Genomic DNA, 16,785 nt, shown 5'->3' with positions numbered 1-16,785 from the left:
ATTCCATGTTAATTTCTTAGAATGCCATGGTGGTTTTATCTGCAAGTGTGTTTGTGCGTTTCTTAATGTTTCTGGCAAATTTAAGATGTGATCAAGGGACTGTATTCTCCCAGTTGATTCATCTTTAGTGTCACTTTAATTTCATTTCTGAAAGATTAATAGTGATTTTTCTCACTTCTCTGTTGGAGAGTGATTGAGTGATGCCTTCAGCAATTATTTATTGAGCGACTACTGTGTGATCATCACTGTGCTTGGTGCTGGGGGTATTCAGTAATGATGTGTTTCTTTGTTCTTGAGATTGTTATGTGACTTTATCATTCCTCATAGTCTTTCAGTTCATAAATGATCAGTAAGACTTTATTATTATTATTTTTTTAATTTCTAGAAGGTAATCCTTTAGAAAACGTGTGTGTGTGTGTGTGTGTGTGTGTGTGTGTGAGAAAGAGTTTGGTTTAATTTTTAGGAAGGTACTGATACTCCTACAATTAGGTATGGTAATATCTACAGTTTATTGTTCTATGAATATAGAGGCTTTTAGATGAATGCTTTGCTTCTCAAGTCCATGATTCTTTTGAGAATGTAAAAGATCTCTAGGAACAAATCACTTTACCCCTAAAGTTGAATGCCGAGAAAAAGGAAAATTTTGGTTTGGAACATTACTTGTAGTCCCCGTGGCATGTCTGATGTACCTAGTCTATGTAAAATAAAGCTTCCAAAAATAGACGAAAATAACTTCAAATATAAAGCTGCTTAAAGTTCATGGGTAGGCTAAGTGTTAATACTAAACTAACCTTGGTATTGTGAAGTTAATATTTTATTGAAATGGAATTGTATAATTTTGTTATTGGATAGGTCCTTATACATTTACCCAACCCACTAATTTTCGACATGAAACTGTATAGGGAGGTGATTTCTGTTGTCTTTTTGTGAAAGAGGCAGGACTAGAGTTTGGCCTCCTGCCCTGAAGTTCTGTACCCTTCTTATTGTATCATCGGGAACACATATTAAATAATATTTTATATTGATATCTGATGGATGGTATGAAAAATAACAGTGTTGATTTTCCTAAATTTTATCATTTCATACTAACCCTGTATATACCTAATGCTTTTCCTGTTGAGGATTTCAGTTTTCTCAATTCAGGACCATTGTCAAGGCACTTACCATAGTTCTTATTGAACTCTATCAGAGTTGCTTTATTAATCTACATTGCTTTGTTTCTTAGCTTTCTAGACTGCACATGTTGGTCATTGTCTATATAACAGACATTCTTAAATACCTTCAGGTAGGTAGATAATTTTTGACTTCGTTTTTCATTGAGAGGAAACTGAGGGGTTGGAATCATGGACTCTTGCTGCGAGGACCTCCCCCAGGCTCTCACCCTCTGCTTCTTAACTCTCACAAACTTTGCCAGTCAATTTCTGCTTCAGGTATTCGGGGATAGAGTGTCCAGAGGACCCTTTGTGGCTCATTTCACTGTGGATGGCTTTCATTTAAAAATGATTACTTCCTTTGTTTGAGACACAGTTAGGTCGTATGTAGCTCCTCCACCGTGATCCTTCCGGTGGTGGAATACATCAGTTTTCTCTGTTTCTTGCCTAAATGTTCCTGGGTTGTTTGAGCCATTCTTTATTGCTTCATATTTTTAGATAATTCACCATTCAGTGTGCTTCATTTTCTTGATGTCCCCCTTAAAGTGAGCCCCAATACTTTTAACAGGGTGATTCTGGAATACGCCAAGTCACAGGGGGGCAAGCCAGACTCTCTTGTCCAGGGCTCAGTCTAGGGACTTCTTATCTCAGCCTGGACCCCACCAGTGGAAAGAGATCTCCAAGTCTGGGACCGGGAGCTGGTCTTTGAGAAGCACTCTTTAATAATACATTGCCTGTGCTCTTTCCTTGTTTTCTTAGCTGATCTCTTATATCCTTATTATTCAGTATTCATTCCTTCACTGGTCATCTTTGTTCCTGCAGTACCTCTCCTTGGATTTAATTTCTGCTCTGGTTACTCTCTCTCTCTTTTTTTTTTTTGTAGTATGTGGAAGAACCTCTAGAGCCTTCGGTTTTCAGTTTTAATTATCCTTCATCTTCAGCTCCCTTATCTCATTACAGACTTGAGTTGGGTGCACTAACTAGTTGCATGGCCTTGAACAAGTCGTTTAACTTGTGCCAGAATCAGTTTTCTCAATTGGATAGAGTCGTGTCACACTTCTTCATGTGAGAAATCAATGAAATAACATGCATGAGAACGCTTTGTGAACAATGAAGTGTCCTCTAAATATATCCTCTCACTATTTCAATACCCATGTTTCTATAGAACATACAACTGGGTCAGCTGTGTAAGTGCTAGCCCTGGACTTTCCCACAGATTCCCTTGGTGGTTGTTGCCTTTTCTTGGTGGTATATTGGGACATTTATACACAGTGGACATGGCCTAACAAGCATTTGAATATTCACATATTTTGTTCTTCAGGGAATTGCCATTTCCCTTTAAAAAGCTAGGACTTTGACCGCGTCAGAGGAAGGGATGCGTGAGCTATTTTTTTCCCCCTATTAAATCAGTTCATCGAGGCTCTATGTACATAATAGTTCTTCAGTTCTTTGCCTGGATCCTTCGACCCTAGGCACTTGGAGCCATGGCTTTGTTGAGAGTCATACCTGAGCAGTGTGTTCAGACATCAGCTGACAAGGCTCCTCCTATCCTCCCCCAAACTGAGCAGCCCCTTTGGAATGTCTAATGAAATCCATGCTCTTGTATGTTGAGTTAAAACAAAGCAGGCAGCTCTGGAAAGAGCCCTAAGAGGTACTATTACTATATGTTAGGTTTTATTTGCTTGTTTTGACAATACTGTGCAAATGAGGGCTCTGCTGATGCAGCTGAATCTCAGTGAGCTGTCTTTTTTGTCTAACTTCTCCCTCATGGGTCTGTTGTTAGGCCTACCTGCCAGACCTTCTTTGAGACAATAAAATGACAGAACATGGTCTTCTTGCTGATAGTAGGGCAGGTTGTAATTGATTTCCTTAATACTTAGAAGGGTGAAAACTAGGGTCTTGAGGAACGCTTGAAATTTTGCTTATTTATTGTCTTGGAATTACACATCATTAGTTTATTATATGAGAGTTCACCTAGCAGACTCAGATGAAAGATGTAGTAGCTGAAATGGATTTGATTTTTAAGATAGCCATAGAAATGGTCTATATTACACTAATAATATAAGTGGATGTTTCTCAGTAGCTGGAATTTAATTTCTACTTTTGGACTGCCATTTCATAAGACATTTCCCCTGGGTGATAAATAGCACCAGTGTAGTGAGGAATTATTCTTTTTGTCTCTGATTAAGGGGAAATCAAACTGCCAGCTACAGCAAGCTCAGGAGTGAATTCTGGGCCAGCCCAGGGCTAAGCATGGCCTGGTGGACCGTTTGGGCATTTTCTTGGTGCCCTGAGAACAGGTGTTATATGGAAACATGGGGTCTGATGAGCCATGCCCTGTTCTCCATCCATGGTTTCCTCCCCACCACCTTCTCATCGAGGAAACCAAACAAAGACATAGCGTATTGATGTTGGTTTAGTCACTGAGTTGTGTCCGACTCTTTTGTGACCCCGTGGACTGTAGTCCACCAGACTCCTCTGCCATGGGATTTCCTAGGCAAGAGTACTGGAGTGGGTTGCCATTTCCTTCTTCAGAGGATCTTCTTGACTCAGGGATCAAACCTGTGGCTCCTGCATTGGCGGGGAGATTCTTTATCACTGAGCCACCAGGGAAGCCCAGGCGTTGATAGATGTGAAAATTTAATACCTATTCTGTGGAACAAACCAAAAAACACAGAGCGGCATGTTCTGCATGTGGTTGGTCAAGAATATCATCTTTGTATTTCAGGGTAGCAGATGCTTTGGTTGTTGCTGCCACTGTCAGGATAGTCACCTAGATATCAATTCTTTGGGGTATAGTTACCAATATTCGTAAAATTAAAAAAATATGAGGGTGGAGCTTAAAAGTTCTAAGACTTTGTTGTTCTTGCACTGCTTTTCAAATTAAGTCAGAGCTGAAACTCCCCTATCCTGGCTACTTAGATGGTCAGTTCCTCTGGACTTGCCTTGATTGTAGAAGAGGTTGTCTTAGTGACCTTCAGGGTCTTTTCTGACTTTCTATTTAACTCCAAGGTAAGTCCTAACTCTTGATTCAGTCATTAGTTTCAAATATCTCCCCCGCTGAGCTTCTTTGTGCTGATTATAGAATGGATGGAGTTGCACTTTCTGTCTCCTCCCTTCCCCTGTGGTGGTCTGAGTGAGTGCTGAATAAAGGGATGGTGGCCAGAAGGCCCTGTAGCCTAGGGAAGGAGGAAGAGAAGTGAAGGTATGAGATTAAAGCCCCTGGTGAATACCAGGAGAAGAGCCCCTGAATCAAAAGGAGTTCACAGCGTAGTTACTGAGTCTGCCCTTACTCTTTGGGGTCAGAAGAGTTTGGTCTTCATACCTATCATATGCCTTGTGTGGCCAGAGTCTTGGATTAATTCTGCCCTCTCTGAGAGTGCTTTGTATAGCACTGGACATCCAGTAGGTATTAATTATTTCTACTTTGCTTAACTTCTGAAAATCACTGCAGTTGTCAAGTGAACCGGACTATTAAATATTGTATAGGAAGGGTTCATGCTTGTAGCATTTTCATCATTCCAAATATTGTGTTCATTGAAGCAGAGAGCCTTGTCAAGACAGCCATTACCAACAGTTACAGAATGAAAGCAAGAGCTATTAACTCCTGGATAAAAATTGAGGATATTGTGCTTTCAAAAGAAACAAAGGGAGTTTTGAAATATTTCAGTGGGAAATCTCTTTAGATTTAAATATTTTTTTAAATAGAAGTAGAAATAAAGAAGTTAGTAGAGGTAAAAAGACAGTGATGTAAGAGCTTTATGTCATGGTCATATTAAGGTTCATTGTTAAGGTAAAACAAAAATTTTTTACCTGCCATGTATCCTGTTTTGCAGGATGATTTTCTTTTAATGCATCCTGAAAACTGACCTGAGAGTTTGGTGAAATGTCAGACAAGCTGACAAATTGAGAGACGCTATGTTAGTAACCAGTCCTTGTTCTTATGCTCAGATTCATCTGTTTGTCGCTGTTGATTCTAGTCACCTCCATCCTTATCTTTTAATGCTTCCATCCTTCCAAATGGAAGCATTAAATCTTAATCTCGTGTGGATGCCTGCCTTGTAGATTTAAGAGAACAAGAACATGTGAACGTGCCTGCTTAGCCGGCTAAAGAATTTGTCACCAGTCAGTTGATTCCAGGAGCCAGCCAGCTAGGTTGTGCAGAATACTTGTTACTGGATAGTTTCACATCAATTACATGGTCTAATGTTACTCTGTTTGATTCCTCTATTCTGTTAACCCGGTCAAGACCCGAGTATAAAGAAAAAAAAAATCATAGTGGAGTACCTAAACTTTAAGTTATAGAGTTTTAGGGCTGGAAATGACTCTGAGAGTCTAAGACAAGGGCTGTAAAATTCACCAGTTTTCTGAGATTAGACAAATTGCATAAGTGAATGAATTGGACAGGTGTAGGCAACAGAGACTATGAGAGGCTGCAGAAGTGTTAAGAATCAGAAATTATTTTACAGAACATTATTCCTGCCAGGCCAACAGTTCTGAGGGCTGGTTCAGCTGCCATGTGGGGGACTCTGGATCCTATGTTTCAGGTTGTGCTTAGTCACTAAGTCGTATCAGACTCTTTACAACTGCATAGACTATAGCCCTCCAGGCGCCTCTGTCCATGGGATTTAACAGGCAAGAATACTGGAGTGGGTTGCCATGCCCTCCTCCAGGGGATCTTCCCAACTCAAGGATCGAACCTGTGTCTCTTAACATCTCCTGCACTGGCAGGCAGGTTCTTTACCACTGAGCCACCTGGGAAGCCATGTTTTAGGTTCCTTTTTGCCCCCTTCAGTATAATGACCTGAGTAAAGATGGGAAAAGGCACTTAACGAAGGACAGATAGCTCGTGAGGGCCAGAGCCTGCTGTTGCTCTGAATCTCAGTCTCATGGTCTTTCCAGTGCATCAGGGTGATATCTAAATAGTAAGGTGGGAGCACTGTGATTTAAATTAATAATTAAAAATGTTTTCTGAACCATTATTTTTTTTAGAGAAGAATAACTAACATGTAATAAAATGCATGGATCTTGCTAGATCTTTATGTGTGTATCCTTCCCGGCTGTGTACTACCCCTCAGATCACCCTTGGAATTCCTTGTGGTTTTTCCTACTCCTTACCCCCTCCACCCTCTCCATGCACCATAATCACTTTACCGTAAGTCCAAGGCACTTGTACTTACAGAGCTGTCTCTGGCTCTCTCCCTCCACTGCTCCCTCCTCACTATTTCCTGCTTTAGATTTAGTTGTAAAGAGATACAGCAAAAATAAGGGTGTTATGTTGCTTGTATATTCCCCCCCCTCCCCACCCCCCCCGCCTCAGGTAAACCCAACAGGATATCTCCTTTCAGATATTCAGACCATTGCTGCTTCTCGCAATGGTCAACTCCTTTATTCAACAGCATATTTAGGACCCATGATATTTGCCATGATATTAATTATTTGGAGGCCACCTTTTCTCTGAAAGAACTTCAGAAGCTTTTTTATTTCATGATGTTATTGAATCAAAGACCCATATATCATTGCATTGAGCCTAGTGCCCAAAACTCTGGTGACTGACTGATAATATAGCTGAAACAAAACCTACCTCATAGTCAGTGCGGCTTCATTAAAAAAAAAAAAACAAAACAAAGCTGGTTCCCAGGCTGAAGCTGTTAAGCAGATTTTTATGCAGGGCTTCAAATGACTAAAAAATCAGGTTTCAATGTGTCCTTTCCTTTGATTTGTAGGGGAGGCCGAGGAGTAGTGCTACCGCTTTGCTCCCCTTCAGGATTTTACCATATTCTGAAAGCAATGCTTGAAGGACCTATAAATGGATTTTGGCTGTCTCCTAGTGCAGGGATTAACATAGAATTACAGGAGTGCTCTGCGTGGTGGTTGGGAAAATAGGGAGGGTGCTGTTCTCTGTTTTGGGCGGACACGGTGCTCCTTTCTCTTGTCTGCTGGTGTTCCCTGTAAAGCAGCCTGTCACTTTGAAAAATGCACACACTGTACCATCTTGCGGTTATAAAGGTTAAGTAAGCATCTTGAGCAGTGCCCCACTGCTTTTGTACTTTCCTTAATGTCAGCTGATAAAGGATTATTGAAAAAAGCTTGCAAGGAGATAAAAGGCTTGCAGGTTGAGGTTGAACAATTGAAATTTTCTGTTCTCAGTGTAGTAAATTACCAATGGCAGATTTAACGTTTGTTAATTATCAGAGCAAAGTACTAAGGATTGTTTTCTTTTGCCTAATTAATTACCTCATCTGGAGTGGAATGTTAATTCAGATAAATGATTATTTCTTAATACCTCTGAAGCTTTCCTTGGAGTCTCCTAGAATTGCCAGTACTGAAGTATGGCTTCCTCACATTCTGAGGACAAGATGTAGGATAAGAGGCCAGTATGGCTGCTCTCCTTCCTAGCTTTTTCCTGTCTCAGAAGATGGCAGGATAACTTACTCAGACTCCTGGTGACTGAGCTGGTTTGCTGTGTTTGAGGAAATGGGCTTCCCTGGTAGCTCACATGACGAAGAATCTGCCTGCAATGCTGGAGACCTGGGTTTGATCCCTGGGTCAGGAAGATCCCCCTGGACTAGGAAATGGCAGCCCACTGCAGTGTTCTTGACTGGAGAATTCCATGGATAGAGGAGCCTGGAGGGCGGGCTATGGACCATGGAGTCAGAAAGAGTTAGACATGGCTGAGCACACACTTTAACAACAATGTATATTTATTTATTTCTGTCTGTAAATCAGAATCATTTTACTGTACAGTAGAAATTAGTGCAACATTGTAAATCATCTGTGCTTGAATTAAATAAATTTTTTAAACATTAGGAAAAGGAAAAGTCTGGATTAGGATTCTACTTAATTCTGGAGTCTGCTGTGGTAGCCACAGCTAGATTGAGTAGTGTGGTGGCCTTGCCCCGGAGCTGGGAATGTGTGTGCGTGCTTCTCCACACTTAAGAAGCCTAGGGTATCAGGAGTACGTTGAATTGAAGCCATAGAGGCATAAAAAGTACCATCATACCAACACTGTAATACTCTGGAGGAGGGGCTGACCATATAGCTTTCTGACTTCTGCCTTGTGTTTGGTACTGTGGGTATCTCGGACTTGCAATCTGCTGGCCTGTGTCTCTGACTACCACTGACCTGGACTGTGGTTCTTGACGCCAGGAAGTGGTGTGGGAACAGGAGTCTTCTTCGTCCCAAGCAAAATAAGTTACCAGCCCCACCAGACATGAAGCTTTTAAACCCAAATATGTCTTCCTGCCTTCAAAACCAGGGTTGAGCGCATGTCAAGTGGGTGCCATGTCTCCAGTAACCCTACTTTGTTTCAGTGTAGGGTAGTTGCTTTGAGATTTTAAATTCAAATACTCCCACACTCACTTTGTTTAGGAAATGACTGTAATAAAGCAAATTGTTTCCTCTTCTCCCCCCTGCCCCCTCCATAGTGCACCAAGTGAGAGCAAATCGATTCACAGTCAGTTTTGGGTTGCCGTTTCCTCCCTACCCGAGGAGGAATGCTGCTGCTCTCCCTGGCTGCAGCCCTGTGCTAGGGTGTGGCTCCCTCTCCTTAATTCGTCATCTGAAAGCAATTTTGTTCAATTAAAGATTAGAATTAAATTTCAGTTGTAGGGCTTCTGTGCAGAGGAAATGATGCATTAATGAACACACAGATGTCATCTTGCAGCCATGCTGTTTGCAGAACAGTTTCTTCAGGATTCAGATAATGAAAGGGGCCATGGCAGCAGGAGCATCATTTACCCGCTGACATACTAAGTGGAGACGCGCACAGTTATTTGCAAAGCATTTATCATTCTGTACATGGAGAGGGAAAACACACTTTATCTAAAATATTTGAAATAATGACTCCTAAAATCAGATAACAGGAGCCTTAATGCCAGGTGCCACGCAGTAAATTGCATAATGTGGTTGGGTTGGCACTGAAGCCATGATTTGTGATGATGCTAATGATCTATCCAAATAGATGGGAGTTGAGTACAAAAAGAGACTCTTAGAAAAAGACAAGGTGACTAGTGAATTAAAAGTATGGTAGGAGAGGGAAAACTGTGTAGGATCGTATTTCACTTATTGGAAGATCCATCTGCTCTTCTGTACACACATTATGTAAGTCTCACTCTCTGTATTACAAATATCCTGCAGGGTCGATAGGAAGTTCATATATCTGCCTTCAACTATTTTTTTTACTCACAGTCAGACATGAATGAACAGAAAGATTTATGTCTCATGTGTGGAATATCTCAGGATGGTAGGCTTTTTTTTTTTTTTCCCCAAGGGAATTGTATACTTAGATTGTGGTACTCTGCACTGCTTTGCTTGATGGCTGTGATTTCTAGGGAAGAGAAACCAGCAAGGGAGTAGGGAGGGTCTGGGGAGCCAGCTTTGGTTTGTATGGTCTTCAGACCTGGGCCATGCAGTGGTCTTAGGCACTCATGGTTACCAGCATATTTTGGTTGCTGCCCAGACCTGTGTCCAGTGTGCCCCGAGTCTCCCTTAGGTTTTTTATATAATCTCGGTGCTGCACAGAATTTCTTAAAAGTGTTTTGAACACAGAGGTCTCCCAATATCAGGTGGCATCCATTCTTGGTCATTAATGTCAGTGTGGATGAAATCTACTTGAGGTTTTCTGATCTCCCCGCTCAGGGACCGTTCTCATTCCTCTTCTCTGTTATAGAAAGTCTCTGTGATGTTTGACAGGGGTTAATGGTCCTCTCCTTGAGATGTTTTCCTTTCGGTGCCTTCCGTGACATCACATTTTTCTTGTTCTTTATCTGTGTCTCGTGCCGAGGCCATTTCTCTTCTGCTCCCGTTTCCTTTTCTAGACCCCCAGCTGTGCACGGTGCCCTGAGTTCTGTTTTGCTGATTATTCTCATCTCCCGGCCCCATCAGTGCCCATCATCCATTATCAAAATGTCATTAGCTTCCCAATTTTTATTTTCAGTCAGAATTTTCCTTCCCAACTCCCTATCTCTGTGTCTCTCTCTGAAAATTCCACTAGAATCCCAGTGTGTCTGTGATAAAGTGCACACATCCTATCTTTGGCTCTTTTTCATCCTTGATTTTTAGTAATGCCCCCTATATTTTCTGTTTCTGTCTGGTTAAATTTTTGACCAGTATTTTATTTCCCTCCCCTTTTCTCTCCTCTCCTGAGTACTTTTATTCCTTGTCACTTTTCCCTTTTCACTTTTTTGCTACCTGCTTTGTTCAGGGCCTCATTATGCATCATCTGCACAGTTTCAGCTGCCTCTTAATTGGCCTTGTGGTTCTAGTCTCTCTTTGCCCCAAACCTTCCTATAGTTGTCTGTTCATCTACTTACTTCAGCATGCTGTTCAAAGCCTTCTGTGGCTTCCTGTGGCCTGACGTATGAAGTCCAAATTTCCTTAGGCTGGTGATTAAGTAGCTCCTTCCTTCTCTTAACAATCCAGCCTTCTCTTTTACTGACTTTCCCTCATAGGTGCTCATTCTGTTCTCCTTATTATCTGCCTTTCACAATCACACCCTGCGAAAGCCCAGCTCAGATGCCTCTTCCAGGAAACCTCCCATGGTTTTCCCTGGAGCGTGCTTTCCTGCTCTGGGAGCAAATGGGCACTACCGGTCTATTAGGCCACCTGCCACATACTGCAGGTGTTTATTTAAGGATCTTGTCACATGGCTGGGATAGCAGGGGTCATCATATTCTTTCTGCATTTAATAGTCTGTTAATTTTGAATTCAGTATCCTTGTTGGGAAAATAAATTGTAGAGCAAGTCCTTTCACATAACAAGTGCTAGAGCAGCTTTAGTTAGAGACACCTGGGTGAGATGAGGTTCTGGTATCAAATTGTGGTCCTGGAGAAGACTCTTGAGGGTCCCTTGGACTGCAAGGAGATCATACCAGTCAATCCGTAAGGAAATCAATCCTGAATATTCATTGGAAGGACTGATGCTGAAGCTGAAGCTCTAGTACCTTGGCACCTGATGCCAAGAGCCAACTCATTGGAAAAGCCTTGATGCTGGGGAAGAATGAAGGGGAAAGGAGAAATGGAGCAGCAGAGGATGAGATGGGTAGGTATTGCCACCAACTCAGTGGATGTAAATTTGAGCAAACTCTGGGAGATAGTGAAGGACAGGGAAGCCTGGTGTGTGGCAGTCCATGGAGTTGCAGTCAGACAGGACTGAGCGACTGAACAACAAAAATATATCTTACAGGGCTTTTCCAGCCCTGCTGTCATAATATGTTATATGCTTGTGCTAAGACAAGGCTGGTTAGAAGGGATAAGAGCACAGGATCTGGCTTCAACTATGATTGAGAACTAAGATAGGCAGATTTGTTTCCATCCTTCCAGAGGTTTCCTGGTATAGCCTAGGGTTGTGGTTTGCTCAGCAGTGCGTTAATCTAATCTCAGGAGTGTTTAGATCCTGGGTTAGCAGTCCAGGGTCAGGAGCATTGGCCTTTCTTCCAGGTGCTGGATGCTTCAGGTGGCAGAGTTACTGTCAGCCTGGAAAAGGGGCCCATGGGTCACTCAGTGGTTCTCTAGTAGACTTGAGCAAGATAACGAAGCCCCGGAAACAGGGTTCTTCAGCCAGGTTTAGACTTCAGCATGTATTGCTAGGTTATCTGGGACCTATTCTGGTCTGCCTTTAAAAGAGAATGAAGGAGGGGCTTCCCTGGTGATCCAGAGGTTAAGAATCCTCCTTTCACTGCAGGACACATGGGTTTGATCTGTGGTTGGGGAACCAAGATCTCACAGGCCATGGAGTAACTAAGCCGGCATGTTGCGACTATTGAGCCCACATGCCACAACTAGAGAGCCTGTGTGCCTCCACCCCGTCCCACTTGCCGGAGCTAAGACCCAACAGAGCCAGAAAGGAAAAAGAGGATGAAGGAGCAGTGGGAGCTGTGTTGACTGACAGTATCCTTTCATTTGCTTTGTTATGGGCCATCTGAGGTTGTCTGGGGGTTAGGCAGTGTTTATCTCCTGTTAAAGGAGAATCCTGACTCCTTGGGCTGATTGTTGAGCTGGAGTCTCCGAGACAGGCAGGCAAGGGGTCAGGATTTAGTGGAGATAGTAATCTGAGACCGTGTTCCTGGGTGAGTTAATCTTTCATCCTTAAGAAAATTAAGAAGTAAACTCAAGTTTCTTGTAGGTTAAACACTCCTAGAGTTTCCCTTGCTATGGACACATTAGGAAACAGTTTATGTGTAAAGTTTGTAAGTCAGGTAGCTACTGTACACCCTGAACTACAGGCTTCTGCTGCCTTTGGGAATCCTTCATTTATGCAAGGATTTGGCTTTACCTTGTTGCTTCCTAAGAAGATGCTGCTCAATTTTGAGATAACATTTGACCCAAGCTGTAGATACATCAGATGTATCTACTTGTTGCACATGATGCATGTGTCACAAATGAATGTTAAAGTTCCTTTTTAAAAAATTGATTTATGTTAATTGGAGGATAATTACTTTACAACAGTGTGATGGTTTTTTTGCCACACATCAGTATGAACCAGCCATAGGCACGCATGTATCCCCTCCATCCTGCACCCCTCTCACATCCTATCCCACCCCTTCCCTCCAGGTTTCCACAGAGCCCCCGCTTTGGGTGCCCTGAGTCATACATCAAACCTGCACGGTTTTATCTGTTGTACATATGGTAATGTATATGTTTCAGTGCTGTTCTCTCAAGTCATCCCACCCTCTCCTTTCCGTAATGGCCCTCTACTGGCAGTCAGATCTTGATTGAAGTTTCTATCCGAGGCTGGATTACCTCTGCCAACCAGTTTATGTGCAGCAGTACAAACTAATTATGAAGGTAAGTCTTCCTCAAAGCACGTAGGACTTCTCCAGAGTTTAATAATGAGCCTGCAACATTCATTCCATGCTTTCCTTTTTACCATGATGTGCACACGTTCTTATTTCAGTCTCACAACAACCTACGAGGGAGCTGTGATGGTTTGTCTTCCTATTTTATAAATGACGAAATTTGAATTTCCAGTATTGAAATGGCTTGTATAAGATGAAGCAGGACTTAAAATTTGATCTTAGGCCTCTGGGCCATTGATTGCACTTTCCACAACCCGTACTGACTTTTGAATATAAGTGATACGGGGATTAGGCAGTTGAGGAGTCATTGCACCCATGTTCCCCTCTGCTAGGCTGGAAAATGAAGAGCTGTCCTTATACATGTGCACTGTGCTGGAAGAGGTATTTGCTTTTGGTTCAGCGAATGCCTGTAATACATCTTGGTCCTTCTTGTGAGTAACAGTCACGCCTCTGGACAACCCCTCCTTCTGAATGAAGCACATCAGCCCCTGCTCATGTATGAGTTTGAAGTGGTGTGCTCCTAAGGCTTGGACAAGAGTTATTGGAACATAGGGATTTGCCTATGAATTATCTACATAAAAGACTCTGGAAAATGACATTCTGAACAGCTGTAGATGAAATTATAGAAGACTGGCAAGAGAGTTCTCCCAGCTTTTGCTAACCCCCAGCAATGCATTTATGTGTGCACTGTATAATGCAGATGGTGAAAGCTCTGTTGAGTCTTATTTAGGAACCTTTTCCACTTTGATATCTTTACTAGTCTTCCTCCCACCGCTAAGCACTTAAACATTTTCAAAAAATTTTATTTATTTTGGTTGCTCTGGGTCTTTGTTGCTATGTGTGGCCTTTATCTAGTTGTGGTGTGAAGGCTTCTCGCTGCGTGACTTCTCTTGTTTGGAGCATGGATTCTAGAGCTCAGGCTCAGTAGTTGTGGGGCATGGACTTAGTTGCTCTATGGCATGTTGGATCTTAGTTCCTGGACCAGGAATTGGACCCCTGTCCGCTGCATTTGCAGGCAGGTTCTTAACCACTGGACCACCAGGGAAGTCCCTCTAAGGACTATTAAGTGCTGTCTCATTTTTGGATATATTTTTAGTTCTGATTTGAGTAAGACACTGTTTCCTCTATCTTGTAAGATTTCCCATTTGTGTATGTTTTTCTCCAAAAGGTGTATGAACTCTGTAGGTCAGAGTTCTCCTAACACCCTTGCCTCCTTTTTATGTTTTAAGCCAAATTCTGATTCCAAGGGAAACTATGACCTGCCAGGCTGTTAGTGTCTCCTCTCCCTCCATTGTAGATGTAACGTGCTTACCTCATTTTCTGAGTTTCATTGAACTCTCACGTTTACTGCGTTCTGTGTTCCTGGGGCATAGTGAATGCTATGTGCAAACAGCAGCAAAGAGTGGCAGGCATGCCTGTTACATAAATTTCCTCTGCTTGTGCACGTGCTCCACTGCCTTCAAACTTCACTTACCAAACACAAGTTCAAAGACAAAACTACAGCGCATTAAACCAGGTGCTAAGCCCTTCTGAGTTCAGGGCACTAGGTGGTTGGGCTTTCGCTCACCCAGGAGGCTGGCCCTGAACTAAACAGATCAGAAAGCCTGGCAGAGGCATATATGCCCGTTCTGATGTTCTTCTTGTTTTCACATTAAGGAAAGTGGATAAGCTCTTACTTTCTTTGTTTGAATCTCAGGTTTCAGAAATAGGAAAGGTTAGAAAATCAATCCATTCTATCATTCACCGTTTATTTGTAATTTGCTGAAATGTTTTCTTCCATCTACTTCCTTTCTTGTCATGTTGGGTATGTTCTTAATATATCAGTGTCAAATATTATATCTGAATGTGAGCCCGAATCTATTCTAAGTACCAAAATGAAAACAAGATGCTTTTATGTTTAGTTTTTAGCACATTTGGGATATTGGATTATCTCAAATATCGTTTTAAGATAGGTTTTTAAAATTTTAGCCTCCTGCACCCCAATGATATAACTCATTTATCTTCTTTTGACCTGTCAAGCCTGGTGAAAATTCTGGGCTTCTCGCGCCTCCTGAGAAAATAGGTTATTTTTTAAAAAAAATTAATATGTGACAGATTAACATCCTATGGTCCATTTCAGTCCCCACACAATGGCTGGTTTTGTAGAAGATGCTGTTAGGAAAACTGCTATTAAATTAGCAAAGAGCCCTCTTTGCTGTCTCAGATGAGAATCATGAAGTTGGCTTACACATTCAGGGTGGCACTTGATATGATCTATATTCTAAAGAGACTCTCCTTTTACTAATCAAGAGGCTATCACCTGATCATACTTGGAAGAGAAAGGATAAATGTTCCAGGACTTATAAGTTCAGAGAAGTGGCTTAAAAGAGTGTGGTGCTTTAACAGATCTGTCTGGCTTTGAAATCAGACTGAATTCAGGTTGTCTGTAGCATAGAAACTGGAAAATTTTAGGCACACGTAAAAATGCCCCCAGAGGTTGGGATTTGGTTTCATTTGAGTGAGGTTCAGGATTTTATTTTTGAAGCTTCCAAGAAGATTCACTAAATGGCTAGAGTTGAGAATCACTTGCTTTAACATTTCTAAACCTCAGTTTCCTCATCTGTATGGTGGGAGAGGGCTTCCCTGGTGGCTCAGTGGTAAAGAATCAGCCTGCTAATATGGGTTTGATCCCTGGATGAAGATCCCCTGGAGAAGGAAATGGCCACCCCACTCCAGTATTCTTGCCGGGAAAATATCATGGACAGAGGAACCTTTCAGGCTACAGTCCATGGGGTTGTAAAGCGTTGGATATGACTTAGTGACTAAACAACAACAGCAGTGATGGGAGAAGCAGATTTCCTGATATGTAGGGTTGTGGTAAGGATTAAGTAAATGAGCACACCATCTGCTCAGTGGTACAGTGAAGGTGAAGCTGCTCAGTTGTGTCCGACTCTTTGCAACCCCATGGACTGTAGCCTACCAGGTTCCTCCATCCATGGGATTTTCCAGGCAAGAATACTGGAGTGGGGTGCCATTTCCTTCTCCAGGAGATCTTCCCAACCCAGGGATTGAACCCGGCTCTCCCGCATTGTAGGCAAATGCTTTACTGTCTGAGCCACCAGGGAAGCTCAGACGGTAAAAGCTCAGGAAGTAAATGTGAGTTGCTAGTATTATTATTACCACCCTTACTGAGTCTTTGTTGAGGTTGAAAGCTAAATTGGCATATATTTCTTAAACTTGAAATGTGTGCTGATTTGTTAGAAATGTTGCATGGAATAAAAATGGTGTCTGCCCTAAGAGAATGGCTTGATGAGATTCAAATATCATGCACAACTTCTTGCCTCCTGCCTCCCAGGGATAGTGTGTCAGAGAATGGCTGGAACCACCTACCTATGTAGAGTCATCCCTAGGGTAAATATTTCTTTGAGGAAAAATTTGATTTATTAGATGCTAGGGATATGGTCACACATCAGACCTAGCATAGACTGGTAGAGGGATAGAAAAGTAAAATGGAAATGATAATACAAGAGGAATAAGTGTTTTGTTAAGGATAATGGAGACCTTAAAGCTAAGTAGGAGATGACCAAGCAGAGAGGGTTGAGTAAGCTTGGAGGAAGTAATATCACTAGCAGAGGAAATTACAGTTTTAAAGAGACTTGAGTTAAGAGACTCTTGGCACAGCTGGGGAACTTCCAGTAGTTTAGTGTGTCTGGGGTTTTAAGTGTGCACTTGGGGAGGGGGCGTCTAGGAGATGGTGACAAGAAGTGAGATTAAAGCTGTAAGCGAGGGCCTGGATCACTGAAAGCCTTGTGGACCCAGGCATATGAGATTAGAATTGATCATGAACTGAAGGTTTTG

At 42.2% G+C, this 16,785-nt stretch overlaps 1 protein-coding gene and 1 long non-coding RNA gene across 9 annotated transcripts in view; both read left to right on the top strand.

Annotated features, from left to right (window-relative positions):
* AUTS2 (activator of transcription and developmental regulator AUTS2) overlaps positions 1-16,785 on the top strand; it is a 1,221,294-nt gene that overhangs the window by 247,165 nt on the left and 957,344 nt on the right. The gene's annotated exons all lie outside the window — the stretch shown is intronic.
* The window catches only part of LOC133238917 (uncharacterized), a 158,083-nt gene that overhangs the window by 121,838 nt on the left and 19,460 nt on the right, over positions 1-16,785 (top strand). The window contains exon 2 of the long non-coding RNA XR_009733675.1: positions 1-16,785. This exon is cut by the window's left edge and continues 92,023 nt beyond it; it is cut by the window's right edge and continues 19,460 nt beyond it. This is a non-coding gene — a long non-coding RNA (uncharacterized LOC133238917).

This window comes from Bos javanicus, chromosome 25 (assembly GCF_032452875.1).
Source record: "Bos javanicus breed banteng chromosome 25, ARS-OSU_banteng_1.0, whole genome shotgun sequence".
NCBI classification, from domain to species: Eukaryota; Metazoa; Chordata; class Mammalia; order Artiodactyla; family Bovidae; genus Bos; species Bos javanicus.
The sequence above is the reverse complement of the archived record's forward strand: the minus strand, read 5'-3'. Positions and strand labels throughout refer to the sequence as shown.